Source organism: Lissotriton vulgaris, chromosome 6, assembly GCF_964263255.1.
Source record: "Lissotriton vulgaris chromosome 6, aLisVul1.2, whole genome shotgun sequence".
NCBI lineage: Eukaryota > Metazoa > Chordata > Amphibia > Caudata > Salamandridae > Lissotriton > Lissotriton vulgaris.
In genome coordinates this window covers 530,112,469-530,130,269 of record NC_141694.1, presented here as the reverse complement: position 1 = coordinate 530,130,269, position 17,801 = coordinate 530,112,469, and positions in this window count along the sequence as shown.

Genomic DNA, 17,801 nt, shown 5'->3' with positions numbered 1-17,801 from the left:
ATAACCCTCAGTGCAAAATTCAGCTGTCCCACCGTTTGCTGTAATTGGTGCAGTGTCACCTTGTCATTCTGAAGGCATTGCAACAAGGAGGCCCTGAATTTGTCGATCTTCTCCGCCGGCAGACGGAAGCAACCCTCCATGGAGTCTAGTTCAATACCTAGAAACTCCAGGGAGGTAGTTGGACCCACTGTCTTACCTGGCGCCAACGGGACCCCGAAACCCTGCATGAGCACGCAGAATTCCTGCAATGCCCGTGCACAGTCCAGAGAGCCCGCCGGGCCGAGAAACAGGAAATCATCAAGATAATGCTTCACATGTTGGTGCCCTGAGGCCTTCTAGAACGCCCCCTCCAGAAATGAGCTAAACATTTCAAAATAGGCACACGAAATTGAACAACCCATCGGCATGCACATATCCATGTAGTACTTTCCCTGAAATGCAAAACCCAATAAGTGCTGGTCCTGCAGATGCACCGGTAGTAACCTAAATGCGGATTCAATATCCGATTTTGCTAACAACGCACCAGGGACTAGGCGATTCAACATTACCACTGCGTCATCAAATGATGCATACCTCACACTGCAAATGCTTGCGTTGATTGCCTCATTCACGGAAGCCCCCCTTGGTGCAGACAGATTATGAATAAGCCTGAATTCTCCTGGCTCCTTCTTGGGAACTACCCCTAATGGGGAACATACAAAATTGGCCGTTGGTGGTTCACCGAACGGTCCCGCAACCCACCCCAAGAGAACCTTTTTTGCACTTTTTGTGGCGACCACCGTCGGGTTGTGCGTAACGGACAATTTGTTCTTGCATAAGGGGGCCCCCCGAAAATCACCCGCCGGGATCCTGAAGCCATACAAGAAGCCATCTCGCAGGATCCCGGCGGACACATGATCAGGGTATCGGTTCAGCCAGGGAGTCAAAGCAAGAATATCCACGGGCGATTGTTTGGTCATCCAAGGCACCGTGTCAATCCTGCTTGGTCCCCCCTTTTCTACCAGTATTATTGCCTTTGGATCGGCAGCTAGTTTCGGGGTGGGAGGTGTTACCACAACCTGCGCAGGCATGCCTGAACCTGCATGTTCCCTGCGGCCTGCTACACGTTCCCTTGTTAAAACCCCAACATACTCCTCGCTTATTTCCATTCCCGCCCGATCTAGACTACCCATCTCCCCCGTGGGCCGGTCAAAAGGGCTGCGGATGTTTCTGTTGAAAAGCCCTGAAGCTGTTTGCACTCGACCCTGATCCACCCGCCGCGCCCGGCGTGAACTGCGCATGCCAAGATACAGTGTCCAAACAATCCCAAGTCAGTGATTCATTAAACTCTTTCGCTTTTCTAAATGCCACGTCATACCCTTTCCATGCGTCCCCTCCATACTTCTCGTGGAAGCCTGTGATCCTGCTCTGGTAGCAAGCTAGGTCTCTCAACAGTTCTGGTGATCGCTCACCCACAATTGCTACAAAAACAGAAAAAGCCCTGATCCAGTTCATCATAGACTCTTCCTCCCTGAATTCTGCCATTTTTGCCCTCTATTCACATAAATCTTTCTGAGTCTTGGCATATTCTAACTCACAATTGTCCGTCAACGATGAAAACATATTGATGTACTTATTCGCCCACACCATTTCTTTTGTGGCCATAGGAACATGTTGTGCCAAGCATTCCCGCCTTGAAGGTACAGCGCCCTCCCCCATTATTGGGAGCGACCTCTTACGGTCTTCTGTCGTACCTCTGGTCGTGTCCGTCGACTTATTCCGATTCTCGACCGCGGCCGGGTTCGCCACCTGCTGAGAAATAGAAGGCACGTTTGCTGCCCCAGAGCCTCTTGCCTGCCTGAGCTGGTCGATAATCTGCCTAGCTTCTTCAGCTGGGTCTTCCACAGCCGCAGATCCCCCCGCTCCCTTCTTCAACCAGGGCAACAGAGCTGCCAGATGAATCGCTAGTTCGGGGGTTTTTGATCCTTATCCAGCGGTGTGATAATCACAGGGATTTGCAATCCCCCATCCGGTGTGGGTACCGGGCTGGCCGCTGGTGTTACTGGGACCAGTGGGACCTCCATCGGGACCGGGGCCTCGCTAGGACCCACTTTCCCCTACTTCTTTTTCCCCTTATCGCCCCCTGGGGTAACGTTTGGCAAAGCAGGCCCCACGATCTTCTTAGGTCGTCCTGAGGGCCCCGCAGGAGCTTCCACTTGTTTCCGGAGAGCCGCTAAGCTGCGACCCAGTTGGTCTACTTTAGCAAATTTCCTGTCCATCGCGGACACTTGGTTTACCAGTGTGCGCAGCATTCGTTCCATCTCGGTGCTCTTTCCACTCTTCTTACCAGGCATATCTGCGTTCTGCCTTATCTCTGCCTGATTTCCAGTAGCTCCTCGGATTCCAGATACGCCTTGACGACTGAAACAGAAAAAACAACGATTATACGTTCAAAAACTGCAGCTTGTTCCCTTGAGGGCTCACGAGCGACGAGTGGTGCAGCCTTCAGAGCGCAGGAACAAGAGGACGCCTGCCTGGATCCTGCACCTTTTATCTTGCAGCGGGAAGGCGGGGCAGCATCTCCATCCCGCCCATAAGTGCACAGACCTCCGGGCGGGTGTTTAGGACAACCCTCTTAGGCGGCGCGGGCGTGCTCCAACCACGCCACTTTGGGCATACTGGCCGGGGACACGCCCCCCGCCTGCAAAGGTTTCCCGGGCGATCGGGGCACCCAGCCATACGTTCGGGGTGACCGAGAGGTCTCCCCTTTCCAGGTATTCCACCACTACCGTTCGTGTTTTGAAGAACTGCAGGAGGGTGAGACAACAGCTGAGCCATTTATCAGTTTTGGCATGTCACAGCAGTCAATACCTGAGATTGAATTTCATGGCAAGACAGGAGGCTAGTGTTGTGAACAATGGTTTCAAGAAGACACCCTTTACTTAGCATTAGCAATGGCATTAGGGGCAAGAATTGAGTATCCAATGGCCTTTTCTGATGTCAACTCAGCTGGGAAAGTTTTATGAAGAAGACAAAGAGCCAGACGGCCTTGATGGATGGGTTGAATGAAAAGGGAAAGATGGTTGACATGTAATATATGACTGGCAGAGAAGGATGCGTGGGATGTATAGGTGGCTGATAAGAATCGGATGCATGGATGGTTGAATGGATGGGTGCAAGGTGAAAGAACGGAAGCCATCCTCAGTGGGTGAAACTGTATGGGTGATAGGAAGAATGCTCTGGGGGGGTTTCATGAGACAAATTCAAAGGCAAGCAAGGAAGTACGCATGGGTGGTGGTTAAAAATAAATTATACATTTTATGTTGTTGGTGAAAGGTTTGTTGAGAGAATATTTAAGAAGAATGATAGCCATGTTTACTTTAAATGGATGGATGCCTGGATGGTACAATCATCATTGCATAGGTGGAGACTGTCACTGGATGAAGACAATGTGAAAGAAAAATAAACCATGGCAGAGTAGCAAAGCCAAGGAGAATAGAATAAAACATTCAAATGAAAAAATATAATGTTAGAAGAGCAATGCAATTATAAATGGAAAAATCACTGGAAGCGAAACAAAGACTGTTTTTTTCAAGGTTTTTGATTATTCAAGGTTGTATTTCAGAATACTCCCTTGACTCACAGTAGCTTGCAAGCACAGCATATATTTTGTGTATCTATGTACCCATACCCACCCTCCATTTTCAATGCCTCCCTCTAATTCCGAGGCCCACTCCCTAGTCCCTGCCTATATCCTTTTCGGCATGGTTAGCCTATTGGCTGCCATCGTCCCATATATAATCAATGATCATTTGGATCAGATATCATCTGCCTTGTTGTGGTAGTCAGGGTGAAAATGAAATTGAGCAGTTGCCATTGACATAACAGAGTATGGCCAAAATAGAAATATAAGATAATTATGTAGTTGTAGACTACGGCTGACAGTAGTAAATAAAAATAAAGTGAGTCTGCAACTCAAGTATGTCTGTCCGGGGCACAAGCTGACTAAGCTAGCATGCATATAAGATTAAATTAGATAAGCAAGAGAGAGGGAAGATAAAGCCTTGTCTACTCCATAATAGTAATGCCTGAAACTCCCACACATTTTAGATGCTGAGGGAGTGGGAGGATAACACAAATGTTACGTACTGTGCTTGCTAGTGCTACTGTACCACTAAGTGTACAATTAATTTGATTTACTGTTTTCCTAAGAGTATTCATTATCTTTCTTGATGTAGCTACTGCTTCCCAAACAAACAGGAAGGAGTTAGCAGCCATGGCCCGGCAACGGAGTCTGGAGGCCATTTGCACAGAATATCGGTGGCTGGTGCCTCTGGCAGAGAAGCAGGAGAAGGCGGTAGCAGCTGCAGCCTCCTCCAATGTCCCGGGCCCAAGCCAGGCCCCCCCCAGTGGTACGGCGCCGTGGTCTGGCAGTTGCCCGACATACTTCATTAAATACTGCTGCCCCTCCTGTGGATGTAACTGTAGAGCATTCAAGCACCACAGGTTCCTCCAGATGGCAGGCCTAGAGGAGAGGATAAAGGAGGTCCTGTAGAGTAACCTGCTACTGCGAGCTCGCTGCAAGAACTCCGTCGCCTTGCCCCTTTTTTCTTTTTTTTGGGTGGGTGGGAATTGGGAGTTGGGGAAAGTTTGGGGATTATATTTATGGACAATGGACTTTTTGGGTGGACATTGGATTGGACTCTTATCTTTGAATATTGGTTGGGGGTTCGGGAGGGGGTGGGCCAGGTGTTGTGGAATTTTTTCATTCGTTAGGGGAATACATTTTATATACGTACTTTACATACCATGTAAATGTTTTGTGGGGGTTACTTTTTTACTTCACATGGTTTCCTTTGCTGCTGCAGGGTCGCTGCCAGTCTTTGATTGAAATAATAATCTGCTGATAGTGCAACATACCAACAGATAGATACGGTACTCTCACTTGTGTCTTATCCTACTGGTACTGTCAGTCTCTGCTCCTAGTCTATGCAGTCTGCAACTGGACTCGGAAGGGTGTGGGTGTGTGAATTAATGAATTAATTTCCATATAATTAATTATGCCTCCCAAAACCTCTTCTCTTACCTGTGATTGATGTTGATTTATACTTTGGCAAAGCAATGGCTGCATGGTGATGATGATACCTTTTATGGTATAGACATCATGTTGTCCAACTCTGTAGTGTACCAAGAAGGGAAACATTGACTTGAGTCACTTTTTGTGAGTAGATTAAATACTAGTAGACATCATGCACAACAACAACAAATACACTAATCACTCAAAGTCCGCGTCCAATGCAGGCCAGCATTTACCTGTCCTTACGGGGTAGTCCCTCTAGGCTTGGAAAGGAGAATAGCTTTAGTCAGGTTCTTTGGAGGGATTCAACGAGGCAGACACATACTTTATATTTCTTGTACTATTCTCCATCCAATGTCTGGCTTCACAGAAATGGATTAGGGCAAATCAGGACTGGAGCAGGACTCAGAGGAGTGGACTTACTTATTTACTGACTGCATACATTTGCAACTCCAATCCGGCAATAAAAGTAAGATGGTGGTAATGGATGTGTTGTGATTCGAACCAGAAAGATAGTGACACACACAAATAATAAAAGTAAAGAATACTCCATAGCGGAATCTTTTTGAGGAGCTTTTTTTTGGAGTGTCTAAGCAAGATAGAAAGTAACTAGTCAAAAGCCTACTTGTTGTCTGGGAAGTAGAGTTCATCCTCAAACTCTGGGGGTTCACCCAGAAGTAGGTCATCTAACACACTACTTCCATGACCTAAGTCGCCGTCATCATCATCTTCCTGCTGTGCTACTTCAGATATGGTGTAAACCAGTGGTATAAAGTGCTGATTCCTTTTGATCATGGTTAACCTCTCCACATTTTGGGGCGAGAGACTGGTCCTTCTCACTGTCAGAACAGCACCAGCAGCACTGGAAATACAATCAGAAGAGACACTTGCGACAGGGCAAGCCAGATAGTTTATCACCAGCCTACTGAGCACTGGCCATTGGAGCCTTTTTCCATACCAATACAGCTATCTAAGTTTTGTAGTTGGCAACATCCCCTTCTGAAAAAGGAATCAAAGTGTTCAGTACTGCTTTGTAATATGGATCCAGAATTGTAGCACAAATATAATGGTTGCACCCTTGTATTTTCAGATAAGCAAAGGGTTATGCTTGCCATCAACTCATATGCTTCTTTTTTTTCCTCCACAATTGTGTACATTGCAGGCACCCCCTTCAGCTATTCCTGTAGCATGTGCAACAATGGGATAGCTTGGCCCATAGTGCCCATAGTACAGTCCTCCTTGCTGACTTCACGTGTAAAAAGTTCTAAAGGAAGTAGCATCTCTGTCAGGCATTTAACTAGGCCCTGTTGGTCCATCTCAATGATCATGCCTTTCACAGTAGCATCCCCTCTTTGCATGACATATTCATTTATTGGTCTGTACTGCTCAAACAGACATTTAAACATGTAATAAGTTGAGATCCAACGTGTTGGCACCTTCTGGATGAGTGCTTTAACTGGCATTCTATGCTTATGTTGAATGATTCTCAGCTACTTATGGGCATTATAAGAATGGCTGAAATATGTGCAGATTATTCTGCAGGTGGTCAGTCATTTGATGACTCAGTCGTCTTTTTTCAAAAAGTCTTGAACAATGATGTTAATGCAGAGCTCCAAACACAGGGCCCTGAAAAGCCACCATTTGCCATGGCCTTAACTATATTACTGCCATTGTCCGTGGCAACAAAACCAATGTTAAGCCCTCTTGGTCACAGCCATTCAAAGACCTTGCTGTCAAAGTCTTCCAAAGTGTTTGCAGCAGCATGAGATTTCTCCATGGCGAACATGGCTACAGTTGCATGTTTCCGAGTTGAATTAAAAATCTCAGCGGTGTCAACAACACCTGCTGCAGATATCTTTTCTCTAACTCCCTCAAAAGAGATCCTGGGGGCAGTGATGCACATGTACTCAGTGGCTTGGCAACTGGTCCACATGTCTGTTGTCAGGCGAATAGTGTAAACAGCACTCTGGTGCAAAGTTTTTCCAAGCAATTCCAGCATGTCGCAATGTAGTGATGGAACAGCAACTCTGGTAAAATAGGACCAACTGGGAGCCTTCTATTTTGGGCAGATGGCTGTCACAAATTCAAGAAAACAAACCCTTCCACAAATCAAAAAGGGAGTAGGTCTTGAGCTAACATTTTAGCCAGCTTCGTGTTGTACAAACGTGCCATTGGGTGGTTGCGTTCTACTGCCCCTTCGACCTAAACATGCTGGGAAAGGTAATCTGGATTTTTTTTCTGCTGCCACTGATGCAGGTGACTTCTTGACGCCATATGTTTTTAGGCTCAACACAGTTTTTTTTCGTTGCGGTACACTCTTGCCTGGGACCCCTTGGTGTCTCTGGCTGACTCTTGTGCCACTGTGATGTTGCTGGTGAGGATGTGGGTGGTACCTCTGCACTGCTGGGGACAGGGCTTCTTTGTGTACCCAAGACAATGTCTCTCTCTTGTTTACTTTCCACCGTGATCGGATCTTCTACTTCTTCAACCTGACCAACAACAACGGGTGCAGTTTTTAGGCCCCTAAGGTGTGCCTCCCACTGGATCAAAAAGTGTTTTTCAGCTGGGTTATTTGGTCTCTGGTACCATAGTCTATACCAAGCTTACCCAGAGTAACACCTTGTCCACAAATGGAGCGTATAACAATCTTCACCTCCTTCTTGCTAAAGGAAATGAAGTCCCAAACTGGGGTGGTCAACTTTCTAATGCTGCTCATGCCACTGTCAATGATGGATGAACTCGTAGGTGGGTGTGAAGTCTGACTCTCTGCAGTATGTACTTCTACTGAGGTGGTTGATGTGGATGGTGGACGTAGGTCACTGCCAGTGAAGTATGGAAGCTGGAGGTGGTATTGATGGTACCATCTGTGTTGGTGGTATCAGTGGCACATCTCTCACAGCAATTTGAGATGCGATAATGTCGCTCTCCACTGGGGAGGGACTAATGTCCATGGTGACTGGCTCATCATCATCCTCATCTTCTCCATCTACCTCTATAACTCTAAGGCTTTCTTGAACCTTCCTTTTCCCTAGCCTTGTCTTGAGGCGTGTCTCACTCTCAGACTGGGCTGGTAGCTTTCAAGTGGAATTTAGATCTTCAGAAGGGGCTTGCAGAAGAAGTCGATGGCCTAATCCTCCTTTCCCTTGCTGGGGATCTAGAAGACAACAGATCTTCTGAAAGAATGGCTTGTTCTTCTTCCTCTACAGGATGCACATTTTTCTGAACTGCCCCTACTTCGGGAGGAACAACTACTATTGGGGGCATTGGTTGTGGCTGTTGTTGAGGCTGTTTTTGCCTACTTATCTGAGTCTCCTGCATTGATTGGGTACTACTTTGCGATAAGTCAATTTCAATATCACTACTCATCGACATTGGACTTGTGATTAGACTGGCTGCCTCTGCGACAAACATAGGCTTGTTCCTAGGTTGGTGGGGTGGGTCTGTTGATGTGGAGGTGCTGTTCCCAGTTTGCTCCCCGGACGCCACTGCTGCAGGTGCAATTTTTGTTTTCACCAAAAAGATCTTGGCCGACAAACCGGTCTTCTTGGTATTACATGCAGTTCCTTCTTCTCACTGTCACTAGCAACGTTCTTGGTACTGGATTTGGTACCTTTCTTTGGGGTCATCTTCAAGATCTCAGCAGCACGCAGTGGCACAAGTTGAAGAGATGTCTGTGGTGACACATCAAAAAGGTATTTATTTAACACAGATAAAAAAGTGAAATACTCCAAAAAACATTTTGCATTAAAATCCAATGCCATCCATGCCCTAAATGATGTTTAAATTCAACAGAAATCACAGAAACAGTTGTTTCATGCACCCATGAGTAGCTCTGGGACTACTGGCTAAAAGGGCTATTGACAGACTGCTGGGCTAGTGAATTAAATAAATATTTCAAATTGATTTCAAAAGTTGAAGAAAACGTAATGAACTTTGCAATCTGTTTCCTGTATATAGAAAACTATAGGAACAATTACATACAAAGTGACAACTAGGCCCCTACTTAACACCTTGGCTGCTAGTGATATTTTCCTTCTGCGCTGCATTCCCAGAATCCCCATTGTTCATGACGAGCTCAGCTCGTCATCAGCACAGCTCAACTGTGCCTCATGACGAGCTGAGCTCGTCATGGGTATGGAAGGGGTTAAACTACATGCCACCCGCCACAATACATTTTTTTAAAAGTATGAAAAGTACAAAAAATTCTAGGTGCAATACCGCAATCAAACAAACATAACACCAATGTTCCAACTTACTTGAGAAATCTCACATCCAAAAGTCCTCAAATCCAATGATATATGAAGCAGCAGACACAAAGAGTGATCGTTCCAGCTCCAAATCCAAATGAAAAGTAAACAGGAGATATACAAAGCACTGGGTGGAGCCTGCTAGACAGGATCAGGAAGTTGGAAAGTCCGGGGCACTTCCTTCCTCTTCAAAAAACACAAAAAGGTCTCCATGCACAGAAAAGTACAGCCAACTGTCAATCTGAGTAGTTTTTTAAATCCAAATCATCATTTCAGGAAGGTTTTGATTCTGCTTGAGAGAGATTCTTCTCCAGATTGCGAATTTGAGTGTTCGGGATGGAGAACTTTACAAAAGTACCCTCTGAAGTCCGTTGGCGTGCCCGAATGATGTGTTCACGATTGCACTGTCTAGCGGGACCTTGTGGCTTTCTACCAAATCTTGTGGCACATGCGAATGGATGGGAAATCTTGTCGGCAACAGCAGGCATCCCGGTAAGTTGCTCCTGCAAAAATGCATACGAGCATACAAACACAAAAAAACCTCTGCTCTAGTGCGGGGCATGGAGTTTTCAGTAACTCTGCATTCTATGCGGAATGCAGAGTTGACAAAAATCCACAAACTCCGCGAGTGGAGCAGATTTTACACCCAGGGTTATTCATGAGTGATATAATATGTGAGGTCATAAGCAGTGCATTGCGGGGCACGAGTTATAGTTACCATAAAGGCTGAATTTAACTGGTTTTGTGTGAGTAAAATCTGACCCTAACTATAGCGACCCTGTAACCTTTGTTTTTTTGAGTGAATTTCTGAGCTATTTTAAATTCTTTTTGCTAACTATAACGTATTTGTAACCTTTGGTTTGTTCAGTGAATTTCAATGGTTTTTAAATGCTAATTCCTAACTATAACGTCACTGTATCTTTTGTTTTTTGTGTGAATTCCAAGGTGTTTTAACTAGCAGTAATGTTTGCAGAGTGGTGGAGAAAGGATCTAGGCCACCGACCTGCTCTCAGGAAGGATACAGCAGTAGGAGTTACAAGAGGTACCAGGCGGGCTTCATGGCCCCCAATGTCCCTCTGGAGCTAAGGGGACTTTATCCCTGAACTAGTAGTGGGCCAGGAGGTACGTTTGTAGAGTAGTGGAGAAAGGGGACTTGGACTCTGACAACTCCTCAGCATTCCTACTGTGTGTGTGTGACTTACTGGAGGTAACAGGAGGGGTAGTTCAGCAGTTCAGGCTGTAGCCAAGTAGAACGTTGCCTATGGAACTTAACATAGGGAAAAATCATTTAGGGAACCCCCTTTTTCTCTGCCTCCCACTTGACAGATCACTCTGGAATTTTCAAGGCAGTAGCTGATGTGACTGCCCCATTAGTCTTGAAAATTTGAAGATTCGTCAAACAGCACCAAAGTTATTGGCAAATCAAAAAAACCCTTTCCCTATGAAAACTAGGTCCTAACTATAACTGCCTACTGGTGACCGTCAGTAGGTAATATAGATATACATGAACGGAGCACTCTCAGGAAATTATTTCTCGGATTTAATGCAAGTAAACATGTTTCAGCTTTCACCTTTCTCAATACACGCCATTTAGCAAGTCATGGCTTCGCAGCTGTGCTTTTAAATTAAACAGTCACATTCCAGTAGACAGTTAATGGTTCAACACTGAAGAGGACTTTTGCAGTTCAAAGTGATGTTCACAATTCATGGCAACCATATTGATGTGTGATATTTATTATCAAACCAAATTGCAGTACTTGCGTTGTGGAAGATATTTCCATGCAGTCTCAAAATGACTCATGTCATGTCTCATGTCGAAATTCAGCAGCGCGAACACTAAAAGATTAAAAATTACTCCAATGGCTAAATCCACACAGTCCTCTTTAACTCCATAGTGACATTATAGCATGCCTTGAAATGTAAAGCATGTTTCCTCATGTTGGCAAAGCCATAACAAGATTGCAGTGTTTCCCTAACCACTGCCTAAATGTGAAATATCACTGGCACAGCACCTGGAAGAGTAGGACAAATGACCATACCTCTAACAAATTATATAATTGACGACCCTCTCAATGGAGCTGCTCTGTCCATGATCTAGGTTGCAGGGGCAGGCAATGTACAACATACCTTTATTTTCAAAAGTCCACCAGTAACTCCCTCACACAAGTGCGGGTGCCTCCATTACCTGACACATGACAAATTAGCTGAGTAATTTTGAGGCTGCATGGAAAAGTCTTTTATAGCGTGAGTACTGCCTTTTGGTTTGGTTATAAACATCACACACCAATATGGCCTCCATGAATTGTGAATGTCACTTTGAACTGCAACTGTCCTCTTTTGTGTCGAACCATTAAATATCCAATGGAATGTGACTGTTTAATTTAAAAGCACAGCTGCAGAGGTCATGACTTGTTAAATGGCAAATATTGAGAAAGGTGAAAGCTGAAACATGATTACTTGCATTAAATCCAAGAAATTGTTTCCCAAGAGTGCGCTGTTCCTGTACTTTGTGATGTTTTAAATGCTGATGTTGTATATATTCATTGAAAATACCAAAGGTTATAGGTCTGTTATGGGTAGGAAATAGGATTTAAAAAGCCTTAGATATTCACAAAAAAACGGTGACAGGGACATTATAGTTAGGTTGCCATTTCACCTGTATAAAACCAGAGAAATTCATCAGTTATAGCTAGCTGAGCTAACTATAACTCACACCCCTGCAATGCACTGCTTATGCCCTCACTTTTTTCATCACTCATGACATTGTTAGTGGCATCACTGATGACATCTCATATGACATCACTGATGACATCATCCAGTGACTATGTTTCTAAAACGTTAATGAGTGTTAAATAAATATACAAACGGGTATGATGAATCAGTGGGTATATGCATGCCTGTATCGATGATTCAGTAGGCGTGTGACTGATTGTATAAATGAAAGATGATGTATCTCAGTGAATGTATGGGTCACTGAACAATTTGGCAACATGTCTGATTTCAGTCTGCAGTTGTTGTGGAAGTGGCTGTATGGGTTGGTGAGTGTATACATTTCTTGGTGTACGGGTGATTGATTGATTGTCTGAGTACCTTTATGGGTATATGAGTTTCTGTGTGGGTGGGTGAGAGGGTGTGTAACTTCCTGAATGGATGAATTACTGCATGGGTCAGTGGATATATGGGTTAGTGAGTGTAAGAGAAGGGTTGAAAAAGTGACTCAGTTTGTCTATGGCTGTGTCGGTAAGTAAATGGGTGTGTCAGTTATATATGGTTAAGGGAATATATGTAAGGCTATATAGGTAAGTGTTGTAGTATATCAGTGACTATTTGGGAGTGAGATATTGTGATAGTGGCTGTATGGGTTAGAGGGTGCATTTCCTGAGGGTCTGTATTGGTCAGTAATTATATGTTAGAATCTGTATGAATAAATAAGTGGATGTGTGTGTATAACTTTATAGGTGGGCAAATGGCTGTCTGATTGACTCTATGGGTGAGTGATTAGGTGTGTGAGCAGCTCTATGAGTGACTGACAGTGCTTGAAGTGCTGTATGAGTGGGTATATCAGTGGCAGTATTAGTGAGTGAGTTGGTGAACGAGTGGCTGTATGGGTGACTGAGTGGATTTGTGTAGACCTATTAGTCAGTGAGTGGGTTGTAAGTACTGGTATGGGTTTGTCAATAATTTGTAGAATGGTAATGAGGAAGTTGCAGTGGATGCATGAAAGGTTACATTGGGTGTAAGTGGGTACAACAGTCATTCAGTGGATGATGTCATCAGTGATGTCATCAGTGATGTCACTGACCATGTCATGAGTAATGTAATATGTGAGGTCATAAGCAGTGCATTGTGAGGGAATGAGTTATAGTTAGCTTAGCTAAAAATAACTGCTGAATTTCTCTGGTTTTGAATGAGTCAAATGTCAGCCTAACTATAACAGCCCTGTAACCTTTGTTTATTTCAGTAACTGTTTAAGGTTTTATTAAATGCTAATTTCTAATGATACCTTACCTGTAACTTTTGTTTTTTTCAGTGAATTTCCATGTTTATTTAAGTAGCAATGGTCTTTGCAGAATGGTGTGGAAAGAGGGCGGGACCTCTGACCAGCTCTCAGAAATCCCGCTGAGTAGGGCTTATAGAAAGTACAGGAGGGCTTCTTAGTTCTTAAGGTCGTTTAGCATTCAAGACAACTTTTTTCCCCAACTAGTTCTTGATGTAGTTATTTCTACAAATGAATTTAAAGGGGAAAGTTCAATTTGTATCTTACTAAATAGCTTCACTGAAACTTTACGTCAAATATATCTATATATGTGTTTTATACTGTGTCAAAAACACCCAGTCTTCACAATCTGTACTTGGCAATGGTACTCATAGAATCATACAGGCACTACTCTTGAAATCATCAAGGATGTCCTTTCTGCATTACTCTGCAAACGTGCCTCCTGGCATGGTACTTGTTGAGGGATGAAGTGCCCTTGGCTATTGAGGGTATTTGGGGGCCAAGTATCCCTCTTGCTACCTCCAGCAAGTCCCACACAGTCAGTTTGCTAAGAAGTGTTCTGAGGCCACACAACCTTTCTGGACAGTCTCCAAACATGTCTCCTGGCACACTACTGGTTGGGGAATAAAGTTGTGTTGGATGCTAAAGGATTGGGGACCAAGAAGCTCGCCTGGTATTTTCTATAAGGCCTACTTAGTGGGATTTCTGAGAGCTGGTCAGATGCCCTGCCGAAGTTTACAGGCTTGTTAAAGTTAGGAAATAGGATTAAAAAAGCCTTAGATATTCACTGAAAAAAACAAAGGTTACTGGGACGTTAAGGTTAGGCTGACATTTCACTTGTACAAAACCAGAGAAATTCAGCAGGTATAGTTAGCTGAGCTAACTAAAACTTGCACCCCCACAATGCACTGCTTTTAACCACACATATTACATCACTTATGAGATGGTCAGTGACATCACTGATGACATCACTGATGACATCTCAAGTGAAGTGTGTCAGAAGCAACTTTTGCCTCTCAATTAAAATAATCTGTGAATAAAGAGCGGGGAGTGCAGGTAAAAATCTGTGTCACTAGTTGGGCACAAAGTTTCTCCATAGTTTGATTTACTATGCATAGGTTTTTATACCCTCCCCCTTTGGGTTACAAGAGATGATGTCCTTGCCCATAAAATGGTAAAGAGACATGTAATGTGTTGGAGGTGCCATCAGCCTATCGACATGGTGCTTAGTGAGGTTTATTTCATTACCTCCTAGCCACATGTCATACTGGACATTAGCTTCCAAATTATCTAATGCGCCATTCCTAATCAGGGTGAGTTGCAGAAAGACAAAGGGATAGGCATGGGACGGATTTGGCATCTGTTGTTAGTTTCATAAATCCCCCCTCCCTTTTTTTTCCTAGAGCGGGTCTCTTTGACCTGAGTTGTTACCAAGCGAGGTGAGATCCACTCCTTGTAAGAGACGAGTGAGCAAAAATATTTTAGTTGTTTCTGATACAACATACATATAGTTAACTGATGTTTGGCATTGATGCCTCACAATACATATCATTATCCTGTTATTTTGGAACTTTGTTGAGTTTTGTTTCATTGTGAGTACCACCATGTGTTTTTCACAGGTGCCATCTGCATCCCATTGATACTGAGGATTCAAATTTGGTTTGTAAGGTTGTATTGATTCCAACCTATTTAGTGTTTTTTTCACTCTTGTTTCATGAATAGTTTTGAACTCAGTAGCAACACCCATAACAGACAGGTCAAGAAGAAAGTCTAAGACTAACAGTCCACTAGGCTGACACATGACGACCTTTTTTACAACAGTTATGTTTGAAAACTGCTTTTGCACTGCTTTTAATAAGGATTAAAGGAGATATTCAAATAAAGGTTCTTCTCTCCTGTAATCCTTTCTTAATTTCACTTTCACACTAACGCACTGTGCCTATCATTACCATATATTGTCTGTGATCAAATTTTTGTGACTTATAAATGGGTGTGCTGCGAGGAATTATCGGCCTCTACGGTGGCACACAATATGGTTCATCATTTGTTGAATAAAGAGCTTTCTCATTAGGAACTAGGTACCCCATGCCAGCTGTCTTCAGCATGTGCCTCATGCATGCTCCCTAGCTTAAGCCCCGCTCTGCTCTTTAACTGTACCTGTGTTCAATGTTTTAACTCTCTCTGTTTATTTCTCTCTCTGCTTTCATACCCGTCTGCTACTCTTATTGCTTTCTTTGCCCTACCACTGTGGTAGCCTTACCTTAATTTATTAATATGACCGTTCTGCTGCTATTATTGTAACATTAGTTTTTGAACTGCTGTTTTTAAATTTGTGTATCCTTTTTCAAATGCTGTTGCCTTGTAAAGTCTGTTGCTTTCATTCTACTGTATTTCTCTGCCCCTGCCACCGGCTCATAGTGTCTTGTCATTGCTGTTGTATATTTCCCACCCGCTTTCTGCCTCACTAAACTCCACCCAGCGCCCCTCCTAGTGCCTACTTAATGGTGGCAACAGCATGACCGCACCGGCATCGCACCAAAGACAATTCCAACTTTGCCCAAACCCAGCACAAGGAACCCTCGATCTCTTACCACCTACAGCTACACTGGTGCCAAACTCATTGCATTGGACAGCAGGTGCCACAACAACAACTGTTGCCACACCTCTCCATGCTCAACAGCAGGACCTTTCTCATGCCACCATTGTCTCTTCTCCTGCAACACCGAAGCACCCACATATGCAATCGCTGCCACCATGCCAACAGCGACTGGACAACTCTACTGCCTTCTGCTCAACGTCCAATCACTCTGAAACAATGCCCCGGAGGTCTGGAGAGTCATCACCTACCTCACCCCCGTCGTCTTCCTCACTGAGACCTGGCTCAATTTAGCATCCGTGCCCTACATCACCATGGCCACCCCAAAGGCTGCAAGGTATTAAACTGGGACCACATCAACAAACATAGAGATTGGGTTGTCATCATCCAAAAAGAAACCATCTACTCCACCTCCTTGTGTAGTCCTTATCAGACATGTGGTGGGTTGTTCTAGTTCTATTCATAAATAAAGGTAAGATAACCTTTGGATATATGTGTCCTATGTGTTTACATTCATCTAGTATATGTATTTAGTGTTCTGTCCCCTATATGGCAAGTGGTGAAAACTTTCACAGGGTGAGACAATACTTCATCCCTTCTTCATAATTGAACATTCCTAAGAACCCTGGGAAGGTTAACTGTGAAGTAGTACAGGTGACCCAAAGTTAGTGTCTCATGAGATATTTATTCAATATATTTAAGATGTGCATTTCAGCCTATTTCAGTCTGGTACTAGAATCTACTATGTCTAGTGTTATTTAAAATCCTGAAGTGTGACATCCAATGGTCACATTCAAATATTGATTTGTTGGGATGGAAAAGTCCTCTGAACAGTAATGGGTGTATTAAAAATAGGGGTCTCTAGTTGGCAGAGGTAGGTACCTTTGTCCAAGTAGGAACCCTTCTTCCTAGTCAGGGTAAGGGAGTTACACTCCTAAAAACACCCCTGCTCACCCCCTATGGTAGCTTGGCACGAGCAGTCAGGCTTATTTCAGAGGCAGTGTGTAAAGCATTTGCACATAACCAAGAGTAATAGAGTGAAAACACTATGAGAGGACACCACGCCAGTCTAGAAAAATATCCAATACTTTATATTTTTTAAAACAAGACCAAGATGATAAAAATCCAAAATACAGTTATTTAAAAGTATGCACTTTGTAAGAATACTTTACAAATATAGTTTCTTGAAGTAGGTTGCTCTGTCCTGGGCTACCGCGGCACTGAAAACAACAGAATCCAACAGTTCTGTTGTGAACATTTCTTTTTGTGTTGTGGCCAACACAGCGGTGTGGGCCGGTCGTGGCAACCGCCGCGTTTGCAATGCGAAATGTAGGTGTGTGCTGTGAGGTGTCTTAATGTTGTGGTGCAGGCAGCGGCTCGGAGACGGTCATCTAGTGGCATCAGGGACATTATGGCTGCTGTGTGGAGGGAAAGCGGTGCTTGATACTGTGCTGACTGATCAAGGTGCAGGCCACAAAGCAAGTTGGAGGAAGCTGGCATCGGTCGATCTGGACTGCAGTGTGGGACGGGGCAGTGCGTTGTGAGATTTACAAGTCGTCCACCTAAGCCACAATGAGGTCACGGAGGTTGTGGGCAGCATTCAGCAACGCGTTGGTGAGACCAGGGTGGTGAAGTGAAGTGAGGAACTGCAGAGTGGGGTGCCCATAGGTCACAGTGCAAGCAGTGGCTCGGTACTGTCGGCGTCGGTCATCATCGGTGAGACCAGTGTTGCAGTCCGAGAGGCGGACGGTGCCCTCTGCAGTAACTTCACGACATGGAGCCAGTGACGGACTCAGTGATAGAGTTGTCTGCTTTCCTCCATTTGTTGCAATTGAAGCAACAGTTCCAGGAGTTGTACTGAGAAGTCGTGAAGTCTTTGCTGTTCCTGAGACTTCGTGAACAGGA